At 42.1% G+C, this 12,306-nt stretch overlaps 1 pseudogene; it reads left to right on the top strand.

Moving 5' to 3' along the window:
* The first annotated feature begins 875 nt into the window (after nucleotides 1-875).
* On the top strand, nucleotides 876-10,434 carry LOC111966166 (ammonium transporter Rh type B pseudogene; annotated as a pseudogene).
* The last annotated feature ends 1,872 nt before the right edge of the window (nucleotides 10,435-12,306 follow it).

The following is a 12,306-nucleotide window of genomic DNA, read 5'->3' as shown; positions in this document are numbered from 1 at the left end:
CTCAATTAGAGGCAGGTGTCGTTAGTTGTCTCTGATTGAGAATCATACTTAGGTAGCCTTTTTTCACCTGGGTTTCGTGGGTGGTTGTCTTCCGTGTCTGTGTGTTCCACACGGAACTGTTTCGGTTTTAGTTCGTTCACTTTATTGTTTTGTATTCAGTGTTCAATTTGTTCTATTAAAGTTTCCATCATGAAACTTACCACGCTGCGCTTTGGTCCTCCTCTCTTCTCCCAACGAATAGTTACATTTACTCCTTAAATAATGCATCTCCAAAACCAAAGCCCTTTAATGCTTGGAATAAATAATCCCATTCTATATGGTCAAATGTTTTTTCTGCATCCATCGAAATAACTATTTCTGAGTTTGCAGAGGTGGAGTATATACAGTGGGGAGACAAGTATTTGATACACTGCCGATTTTGCAGGTTTTCCTACTTACAAAGCATGTAGAGGTCTGTAATTTTTATCATAGGTACACTTCAACTGTGAGAGACGGAATTTAAAACAAAAATCCAGAAAATCACATTGTATGATTTTTAAGTAATTAATTCGCATTTTATTGCATGACATAAGTATTTGATACCTACCAACCAGTAAGAATTCCGGCTCTCACAGCATGTTAGTTTTATTTAAGAAGCCCTCCTGTTCTCCATCATTACCTGTATTAACTGCACCTGTTTGAACTCGTTACCTGTATAAAAGCACTGTCCACCCACTCAATCAAACAGACTCCAACCTCTCCACAATGGCCAAGACCAGAGAGGTGTGAAGGACATCAGGATAAAATTGTAGACCTGCACAAGGCTGGGATGGGCTACAGGACAATAGGTAAGCAGCTTGGTGAGAAGCAACAACTGTTGGCGCAATTATTAGAAAATGGAAGAAGTCAAGGACGGTCAATACCCTCGGTCTGGGGCTCCATGCAAGATCTCACCTCGTGATCATGAGGAAGGTGAGGGATCAGCCCAGAACTACACGGAGACCTGGTCAATGACCTGAAGAGAGCTGGGACACAGTCTCAAAGAAAACCATTAGTAACACACTACGCCGTCATGGATTAAAATCCTGCAGCGCACGCAAGGTCCCCTGCTCAAGCCAGCGCATGTCCAGGCCCGTCTGAAGTTTGCCAATGACCATTCTGGATGATCCGAGAGGAAATTGGAGAAGGTCATGTGGTTTGATGAGACAAAATAGAGCTTTTTGGTCTAAACTCCACTCGCCGTGTTTGGGGAAGAAGAAGGATTAGTACAACCCCAAGAACACCATCCTAACCGTGAAGCTTGGAGGTGGAAACATCATTCTTTGGGGATGCTTTTCTGCAAAGGGGACAGGACGACTGCACGTATTGAGGGAGGATGGATGGGGCCATGCATCGCGAGATCTTGGCAACAACCTCCTTCCCTCAGTAAGGGCATTGAAGATAGGTCGTGGCTGGGTCTTCCAGCATGACAACGACCCGAAACACACAGCCAGGGCAACTAAGGAGTGGCTCCGTAAGAAGCATCTCAAGGTCCTGGAGTGGCCTAGCCAGTCTCCAGACACTGAACCCAATAGAAAATTTTGGAGGGAGCTGAAAGTCCGTATTGCCAGGACAGCCCCGAAACCTAAAGGATCTGGGAAGGTCTGTATGGAGGAGTGGGCCAAAATCCCTGCTGCAGTGTGTGCAATCCTGGTCAAGAACTACAGGAAACGTATGATCTCTGTAATTGCAAACAAAGGTTTCTGTACCAAATATTAAGTTCTGCTGTTCTGATGTATCAAATACTTATGTCATGCAATAAAATGCAAATTAATTACTTAAAAATCATACAATGTGATTTTCTGGATTTTTGTTTTAGATTCCGTCTCTCACAGTTGAAGTGTACCTATGATAAAAATTACAGACCTCTACATGCTTTGTAAGTAGGAAAACCTGCAAAATCGGCAGTGTATCAAATACTTGTTCTCCCCACTGTATATATATAATATTAAACAGCCTTATCAAAAAAAACAAAAAAAAAGTGTGTCTGTTTTTAAATAAACCCTGTCTGATCGGGGTTGATTATAGAAGGTAAGGCAGTCTCAAGGAGAGGTGATAGGGTTTTATACAATATGTTATAGCTTAATAGGTCTATAGGAGGCACACTCAATGGGATCCTTATCTTTCTTTAGAATTATTGATATAGTGGCTTGGTAAAAAGTCTGGGGTAGAGATTTGGTATCAAACGGGTGGGAGAAGGCTGAGGCTAAAAGCGGTACGAGTTGTTTAGCAAATCTCTTTAAAAAATTCAGCTGAGAACCTGTCTGGTCCCGGTGCTTTGCCATTCTTTCAGGACTTTATGGCTTGTAAAATTTCTGAAGAGTCAAGTGGTTTATTAAGATCCATTCTCACTTTGTCGTTTAGCTTCTGTATTGGTAAACTTGAGGGGAAAGTGTCTGTCAACTGGGAATCTCCAGAGGCTTCAGTGTTATATAAATCAAAGTAAAAGTTTTAAACTGATTATTGAGCACATGGCTATCATTTGAAATCTACCAATTGGTGCCCTTCTTTGTGAGGAATTGGAAAACCTCCCTGGTCTTTGTGGTTGAATCTGTGTTTGAAATTTTGACTGAGACCTTACAGATAATTGTAGGTGTGGGGTACAGAGATGCGGTAGTCACAGTGGCAAATCGTGACTATAGGACCTAGGCCTTCAGAGGGACAAAAAATCTTCCAATACATTGTATCAAACWAAAAAATTGAGAAAATCTCCTCCATTAGGAGGAGGCAGGTAGCTGGGTCCAGGGGCAGGCAGAAGGTCATACAAGGTAGGTCCAAAAATGGCAACAGTACAGGCAGGGAATAGGCAAAAGGCGTCGTGAGTGAGGCAGGCAGGCAGGCAAAAACTATCATAGATGGGAGGAGAGACAGACGGGGAAAACCCTGTGCTCCGAAAAAGTGTCTATCAAAACAAACAATACCTCACAGTGATGGGGTGCAAGGAACTGAACTAAATAGTGTGGGATGATGACATGCAGGTCTGTGAACAGGTGATTAGAATTCCTGTGAATGGGATCTGGAGCTGGAAAGTGGGCTGCCACACGTTACACAGAGTACAATCTAGAAAAGGGATACACATCATCATGGCAAGCACATAAAGTGAGCATTTTGTAGCGGCTAGAACTGTTCACTTGTTTGTCAGTGACAAGTAACGTGACCAGATGGACCAATACAATTTCACGCATCGCGCCAAAATGGCCCAATCATAGCTGTGTATGCAAACCAAATGATGATCGGTAGCAGGATTTTCTAACAGTACAAAAAAGGTAGCTACATGCCATGAAAAAAAAAGGTTTCCTAATCAACTTGAAAAATAAATGGAGCCTAACGAGATTAAGCAGGTTCAGGAGACAATACACAATACAGACAGAGCCAGTGGCAGATCTTCTGAAGACCATGAAGAAGGAAATCCCTGGCCGCATCTCAAAGAACACTTCAGCCTCAAGCAGAAAAGAGGAATCAGTTTAATTATGGAATGTAAACTCTGCTTACCAAAGATGGTGGAGGTGGCTGCCTACAAAAACTCTGCGTCAAACTTGAGAAAACATGTAGTGGTACAAAAAGTAAAGTTATAAATATATTTTATCGCCATGAATGGCGTTTGTTGTGTAGGCTATGTAATGTAGCTAACAAAGTGTTGCTACTAGCCAGCTGCATTCAATCTGTAGCATAATGCTAACGTTAGCTAGCTAATCCTGTTGCTAGCTAGTTAGAAGCTAACCCTGACCAACGTCTTTATTAAGCTGAAGGAACTATAAACTGTAGTGCGGGCTATTACCGCATTGACATTATGGTGGCTAGTAGCTAACGTAAACTCGTACATCGCCTTGGTCCGTACAATTGCCCTTATTTTAGCGCCCCAAAAACGTAATACTTCCAGATCAACTGTAATGTCAATACCATTGTAAAGCACAATTTCTCCCCTTTCCAACAAAATCGATTACATGACCTAAACACTGCCCGTTTCTGCATAATTCAAGCAGGCAATGAGCCATGTCGGGTCTTTTTAAAAGTGGGGAAGCGAAACTAATGCGTGGTAATGAGAAGGACAGATGTCGTGTGGGAAAATTGCTTTTTTCACTCGATCTGTCCAACTTATCACCTTATCGCCTCTAAAATGTAAATAAAACACTATAAAGAGTTCATATAATGTGTGATTACATACCTATTCGAATCGGGTTTTTAGAGCGGTGCTAAAGTGATCTTAGAAGTAAACAGCYGCTTTGAAAATGATGATCGCATGCAATGATGACGAAAAAAATGACAAGGTATCCCCCCTTACCCCCGTCACTGTCCATTTCTTGTTTTTAAACGATGAGAGAAGTGCTACACCTGGTGGAGAGAGATTGTAAGACAGAAATAGTTGCTTTATGCGTGCTGTACGTTACGACATGACACGTCAAGATGTAACGGAGGGTCAATATTTTAAACTTTTCTCCAATACTATAGAGCCATTACCATGTCGATCAACGCTTTAATAGAAACCTAGTTCACACCCCCGATTTTGAAGTCAACACAGTCGCTACAGTCCCATTAGTTTTCTTTGTAGCCTCGTTTGAATGTCGCGGTTACGCACATTTGTACGAAATGGGGTGAGTTTACGTTAGCCATCCCCATAATGTAAGTTGTTGGGGATAGCTAAAAGTGAAATTAATGAACTTGTGAAGATAAAATAAATAAATCATTTTGAGACCTGGGATTTTTAGGTTTGTACATTATCTTTTTTTGCTTGCTTATTACCTAGCTATATCTGTTTGGATCATTGTTTCGAATAATAGCCAAAAATCATGTTTGGTAAAACTATAGTTCTTATAACTGGGGAAAAGAAAGAACAATATTCCCCAATATCCGTATGTATTTGGACAGTGACAATGTTCAAAACATGCTGTAATTTCTAAATGGTTCATTTGATATGAATAAAAACACCTGACAGTCTGCACTTTAACCCCATTGTCATTGTATCTTTTAAAATCCAATGTGCTGGACTACAGAGCCAAAACAAAAATGTTGTCATTGCCCAAATACTTACAGATTGCACTTTATGTGCTGGTTTAAGTTAATTTGTATAAAACCAAACTGGTCAGGCTATATACATTTTGCCCATATTGATGCAATAATTTTGTCCACAGAGGAAACATCCATTTAAAGATGACAAACTACAATATGCTCACCTCTGCAACCACAAACAAGCSAACCAAGGAACTATCAAACACCTCTTCAACTTGCAAGAAAACAAAGATGTCTGAAATAATGGCAGTGGGAGGAGCCAGGTGCGTCTCACAGGCAACCGTTGACAAGCTTGTCAATAATTTGATCTGTGAGGGCCATCAGCTATTCTCTGGTCAAACAACCAGCTTTTAAATAGTTGGTAACCACCCTGCATCCTCAATGTAAAGTGATCTCCAGATCTACTGTTCATTCAAGAATACATGAAGCTGCCAATCACATGAAGAAGAGAGTTATGGCACACCTTGGCAGGGTAAATTATGTTGCCACCACCACTGATTGTTGGACAGCTCATCAAAGGATATATGAAGAAACTCTGGTGAGACGTTCTGCTGCACTCGCATGCAAGAGATTGAGAGGTTCCCACACATTTGATGTGCTTGCAGATGCCCTCGATGACATCCATTGTGCATACAGGATCAGGGGGAAAGTGGTAAGAACCACAACAGAGAGTGGATCAAACTTCATCAAAGCATTCAATGTTTTTGGTGAGCAGAGCCAGGCAGTCGAGTCAGCAGACCGAGACTCGGATGCTGAAGAGCCAGCAGAGCAGGTTGAATACCAAGAAACCTATTCCATCCTAGAAAATGACAGTGGCCTAGAATATCAACTCCCTCAGCATCAACGGTGTGCATGTCACCTGCTGAACCTCATTGCAACAACAGGTTCTGCGTTGGCAGAAACAAATAGTAATGGCTACAAAGGGTCGTCTTTTGCCAAATGCCAAGCGGAATGAAACGGGCCGGTCAACCTTAGCTGCTGAAGTTGTAGAGAACGAGTGCAATCTGCAGTTGATCCGTCCAAATCAGACATGTTGGAACTCAACTTACCTGGCTGTGGAGAGGATCACGCGTATCATACAAGAGAAGGGGGAGGATGCCATAAGAAATGTGTGTGAAGAATTAAAAGTGAAAATGTGAGTAGCAATTCTTTGAATCATTGTAATGTTTTCCTATTACAGTAATATTTATTGTCCATGAGATGTTAGAATTCTAAGAGGTATTACATTTACCTTACCTTTCAGGCTGAGCCCGGCAGAAACGTCCTTCTTGAATGAGTACTGCAAAGTGATGAAGCCTTGAACATGCAGCTTTGAACATTCTACAGTCCGAGACCAACACGCATATGGGGTGGCTGCTGCCAGTGATTTCTTTCAAAAAACAAAACTTCAAAGGCCGGAAGCATRTTGCCAAATGTGCCAACCATTTTATCAGAGCCATTCAGAACGGTCTCCAAAGGTTCTTTGGAGAAATGATGGAGGAGCCACAGCTTTTTGCTGCTGCAATCCTTCTGCCAAAGTTCAAGACGTCTTGGACTGACAAAGCTGATGTCATCACAGGCGGTATGATTTCTTTACTCCAAAAGGTTTTAACCTCATTGTCCATATGATATATTTGAGTCTTTTCTTTAATTGTTTTTTGTTATGTTTCTGTTTAAGTTTCATTACAGGTGCTGGACAATAACCTTTGCGTATAACTATGTTTGGGTACAGCCAGACATGGCCTCAACTCAACATTAGAGAATGTGTTAGGTCTGAATGCATTTGAACAACTCAAATCAATCTCAGTATCTGAGAATAACAAGTGTGTAAGTCTGTGTTAGAGCTACTGCAATGCCAATAATATGATTGTGTTGCCAGCCACATACAACAGTTTGCTGAAGCACTGAATATGTGAATTTTGTGCTGTTTCCAATGTACAAGTTTGGCGTACCTGAAGAATAATTTTGACACAGTTACACAGGACGAGACTGAGCATCTAAGGCAGAATTCATCTGATGAAGAGGATTTCTTCTCATCACTGACAACCAAACGGTCAGACGGTACAGGTGAGCTGGATGGGTATCTTGCTAGTCCATCGGACAAAATAGATTTACTTCATTTGTTTCCGTACATAAAGAAGTTGTCCCTCAAACTCAACACAGACCTGCCTGCATCTGTCGCCTGCGAGCGTCTTTTTATCTGTGCTGGACTACTCTTCACTGCAAAGTGAGCCAGGGCAGACTCAATTAAGTTAGAAAATCAGCTCCTACTGAAACTGAATGGCAAATTCAGAGAGAAGTGAAGTGAGTTAAGTGCTCGATAGGTAGTTCCACAAAGAAAATATGCCTTTTGAACATTTGTATATGTGAAGTTGAAGATTTAATATTAAAATCAGCTGTGCTGGATTTTATCTTGTTGGTTATTTTCTGGTGTTTCATGAAAAATTTAGCCTGTCAAGCATTACATGTAAACAATATTACATATTGTGGCAGACCAGGGGGTTGGGTCAAAACGTTTACACAGATCAGACACGGACAGAGTAGGATTAGCTCAGTTTCAAAGGTGTTTATTAAAATAAAAGTCCAAAAGAAAATAGGTCTCCCCCAAGAGACCCTCTCTGGGATACCGTCTTCTGGGCTCCGGGTCTTGSTGTATCCTGTGGGAYACAAAAACTMAACTCCCTCCTGTTACCTCTGGTACTGTCCCCAACTATACAGGAMTCCTTTCCTCCCCCAGTCTCTCCCCTGTGTGCTGCCCTTCTGGCAGCTTTATGGGACTTGAGTAATCAGCCCTTGATTACTCACCAAACCCCAATTAGTCCTGGCCGGAGAGCCCYTCYAAACCTGGCACGTCCAGCAGATGGAGCCATCGCCTCGTGATGTATACTCCGTCTGTCACCAGGCCTCGACGAGTCTCCCCCTGGTGGCTGACCTGCTGTACGCCACAATATACAGTAGTATATAGAAAAGTAAATGTTTTTGATATTCATTTGTTTGTGAAGCTTGCATTCAAACTTCCATTATTGTAAAAGGAGAGTAAAAATAACCATCAAATTTTAAATAGCAAATTTTAGAAGTAACAGTACTCAGAGTAAAAGTAACTTTTTAAATGTGCTACTTTTTACTTGAGTAGTTTTTTACACCAGTACTTGATTACAATTTCATTAAAAGTAACAGTACTTCTACTTGAGTAGGATTTTACAGTACTCTTTCCACCCCTGAAAATAACAATAGCGAGACTATATACAGGGGGGTACCGGTACAGAGAGTCAACATGCGGGAGCACTGGTTAGCTGCAACAACAAAAAACATAAAAAATAAGTGCCACTCACCAGACAAGGTCTAGTCCAGGGCTCTCCAACCCTGTTCCTGGAGCGCTACCCTCCTGTAGGTTTTCACTACAGCCCCAGTTGTAACTAACCTGATTTATCTTATCAACCAGCTAATTTTTATGGTTGGAGCGAAAACCTAAAACTACGCTGAACCGAACTACACCGTAATTAGCAATGTGTCCAACCGGCCTCACAACCGCAGACCACGTGTATGGTGTTGTGTGGGCGAGCGGTTTGCTGATGTCAACGTTGTGACAGAGTGCCCCATTTTGGCAGGGGAGGTTATGGTATGGGTAGGCATAAGCTACAGACAACGAGCACAATTGCATTTTATCAATGGCAATTTAAATGCACAGAGATACCGTGACGAGATCCTGAGGACCATTGTCGTGCCAGTCATACATCGCCATCACCTCATGTTTCAGTCTGATAATGCATTGCCCCATGTCACCAGGATCTGTACACAATTCCTGAAAGCTGAAAATGTCCCAGTTCTTTCATGGCCTGCATACCAGACATGTCACCCCTTGAGCACATCTGGGATGCTCTGGATCAACGTGTATGACAGCATGTTTCAGTTCCCGCCAATATCCAGCAACTTTTCAGAGCCATTGAAGAGGGGTGGGACAACATTCCACAGGCCACAACCAACAGCCTGATCAAGTCTATGCGAAGGAGATCTGCATGAGGCAAATGGTGGTCACACCAGATACCGACTGGTTCTGACACACACCCCTAACTTTTTTTAAGGTATCTGACCAACAGATGCATATCTGTTGTCCCAGTCCTGTGGAATCCGTAGATTAGGGCCTAATGAATTTATTTAATTTGACTTCTTTTCTTATATAAACTGTAKATCTTTGAAATTGTTGCATGTTGCGTTTATATCTATTTTCAGGGTAGCTTTACTGTAGCTCAACTTCTTCCAATGTGAAGTAATTGGTAGATATATTTTATAGAGTAGCTTCTCCAACACTGACCCTGAGATGGCTTATTGTAAAAGCCAAAGTACAAGTAGCAGTGTTTCTATGCTTTTCTTATCTAGGGAGAGATAATATAATGGCAAGAAAAAGTAATGCTGGTCATATTTGTGAAACAGCGGTCAGCGTGAAGAAGCATTCCACCAATCTGAGGGTGAGAATGCCTGTCCTGGTCCTGGAGGTGCTCTTCCTATCCCTCTATGCTGCCTTTGTCAGCTATGACGATGATGCTAAACTGCAGAACAATGAGATCAAACCCATGGACAACGCACTTTACAGATATTACCCATTCTTTGCTGACATTCAGGTGATATTAATCGGTTTCGGGTGCCTTCTGGCCTTCTTTTGCCTCTACGGCTTCAGTGGGACGGTCTTCAACTGGGAATATCCACCTGGGGGTCATCAACCTGATCAATGCAGAGTTTACCTGTGCCGTGGTGCTAATCTCCTTCGGGGGCCGTCCTGGGGAAGACCAGCCTAGTGCAGCTCCTAGTCAAAGCCCTGCTGGAGATCCTAGTGTTTTCAGTCAATGAATGGGCTGTGCTCAAGTACCTGAAGATCAACGACGCAGGGGGATCCATCCTCATCCACCTGTTTGCCTGCTATTTCGGCCTGGGTGCAACATTTGTCCTGTATAGGCCACGTCTGAATGAGGGTCACGCCAAGGAGAACACCAGCTACCAGTCAGACATCCTGTCAGTTATGGGCACCCTGTTCCTCTGGGTGTTCTGGCCCTCCTTTAACTCGGCTCTAACCCTGAAGGGAGATGACCAGCACAGGGCCATCCTGCACACCTTCATAGGCTTCAGCTCCTCCATCCTCACGGCGTTTGCCCTCTCCACCATGCTCAACAAGAACGGCAAGATCACCATGGCCGACATCCAGAACGTGACACTGGCAGGCGGGGTGGCGGTGGAGTTGTCGGTGGACATGATGATCACTCCTGCAGCAGCATACGTGCTGGGTGTGATGGGCTGCACCGCTTGGGATACAACTATCTCAGCCCCTTTCTGGCCCGCCACTTCCGGATCCAGGACCAGTGTGGTGTCCATAACCTGCATGGCCTCACAGGACTCATATTTGATTTATTTAACCAGGAATGGCTCATTGAGATTTGAAATCTCTTTTTCAAGAGCGTCCTGGCCAAAATAGGCAGCACCAAGTCATTACACAATTACAGACAAAGTCATTACACAATTACAGACAGACAACATGAACAACTACAGGTAACCTAGGAAAAAAACATAGAATTCACAAGAGTATTTCAAAATCATTAAACAGCAAATTAAAAACATTGACATGTCAGGGAATCCGTCTCAAAATCCTTCATCAATGATTTAAAAACACCAATTGGGACAAGTTCTTCCAATTTAAAAGTATTTTGTAAGGCGTTCCAAGCCGATAGCGCAGAGTACATAAAAGCTCTTTTACCAAACTCAGTTCGGACATTTGGAACAGTTAGCAGGATAAAGTCCTGCTAACGAAGAGTACCACATTTCTGAACAATAAAAATTCCCAAATAAAATGGCAGTAAACCCAAAATGGCTTTTTAAATAAAAGTATACCAGTGACTACGATTGACTAGAAAAGGTCAGCCAACCCTTGTATATAAAGTGCATTGGACGTAAGGGTTTTGCAGTTTAAAATAGATCTCAATGCTCCGTGCGGAAGCATTCATATATAACATATCCCCATAGTCTAGTAAAGGCATAAATGTAGCTGATACTAGGCTCCTTCTGGCTTCAAAAGAAAAACAGGCCTTATTCCTAAAATAAAATCCCAACAAAGGTTTAAATTGTTTTGTAAGTTGTTGAATATGCAATTTAAAAGAGGCCATCATCAATTCAATTCCAATATATTTATATGAGGTTACAGTCTCAATCTCATTGCCCTGACAGGTAGTAATAGGTGAAAGGTTCAGAGGTCTATTTCTTGCCTTAGGAAACAAACACCATTAGTTTAGGTGTCAGTATTGAGGATAAGCTTCAATTGACACAAGGTATGTTGAAAAGTATAAAAAGCAGTTTGCAAGTTCTGGAAAGCTTTTGTGAGAGATGAGGCACAACAATAAATAACAGTATTATCAGCATAAAAGTGAAGTTGCACATTTTTGACTAAATTACTTATATAAATAGTGAATAAGAGAGGGGACCAAGTACAGAGCCCTGGGGCACACCATTAGACAGACAATTTAACAGACATGAGCCCATCAAATTGAGTTATTCTATCAGACACATAGTTAGCAAACCATGCAACGGCATGCTCCGGAAGACCTACACTCGACAATCTCTGCCTCAGTATAGCATGATCAACTGTATCAAAAGCCTTAGAGATCAATAAAAAGTGAGACACTGTGCTGTTTTTTTGTCAAGGGCTTCAGTGATATCATTTAAAACCTTCATGGCTGCTGTAATTGTGCTATGCTTCTTTCTGAAGCCCGATTGGTACGTTGATAAAAGAGAGTTAGTGAACAGATAAAAATAGTTTTTATAGACTAACAAGGGTTTCAAGTATTTTCGCCAGGGGTGACAGCTTTGAGATTGGCCTATAATTATTTCAAAGAGTTGGATAGTCCCCTTTAAAAGTGGTAGGACAAATGCTGATTCCAGATCTTTGGAATTTCATTAAATTCCAGGGTTAGATTGAACAGGTAGGTAAGTGGTTCAGCTATGAAATCAGCTGCCAGTTTTAAAAAGCAGGGATCAAGAAGATCAGGACCTGCAGGCTTTCTCTCATCTAAGGATTTCAGGGTTTTATGTACCTCCTGCAATGAGAATGGCAAAAAAGCGCTGTGGGCATATGTGCCATCGTGACAGCCACTGAGGAGGTGTATGGACCCAGTATGTATGAGATCTTTAGCCATAGGGCACCTATGGAAGGAGACCCTAAGCTTCTGGAGCTCCAGGAGTTGATCCCTAGTCTGTGTAAAATTGGAGTGAAGAATACGTGTGTAAATGATAATGAATCGCTTCTTGTTGGGATGCATATGT

The sequence above is a fragment of the Salvelinus sp. IW2-2015 genome, linkage group LG7 (assembly GCF_002910315.2).
Source record: "Salvelinus sp. IW2-2015 linkage group LG7, ASM291031v2, whole genome shotgun sequence".
Classification (NCBI taxonomy): Eukaryota; Metazoa; Chordata; class Actinopteri; order Salmoniformes; family Salmonidae; genus Salvelinus; species Salvelinus sp. IW2-2015.
Note: the sequence above shows the minus strand (reverse complement) of the source record. Positions and strands in the feature narration are given on the sequence as shown.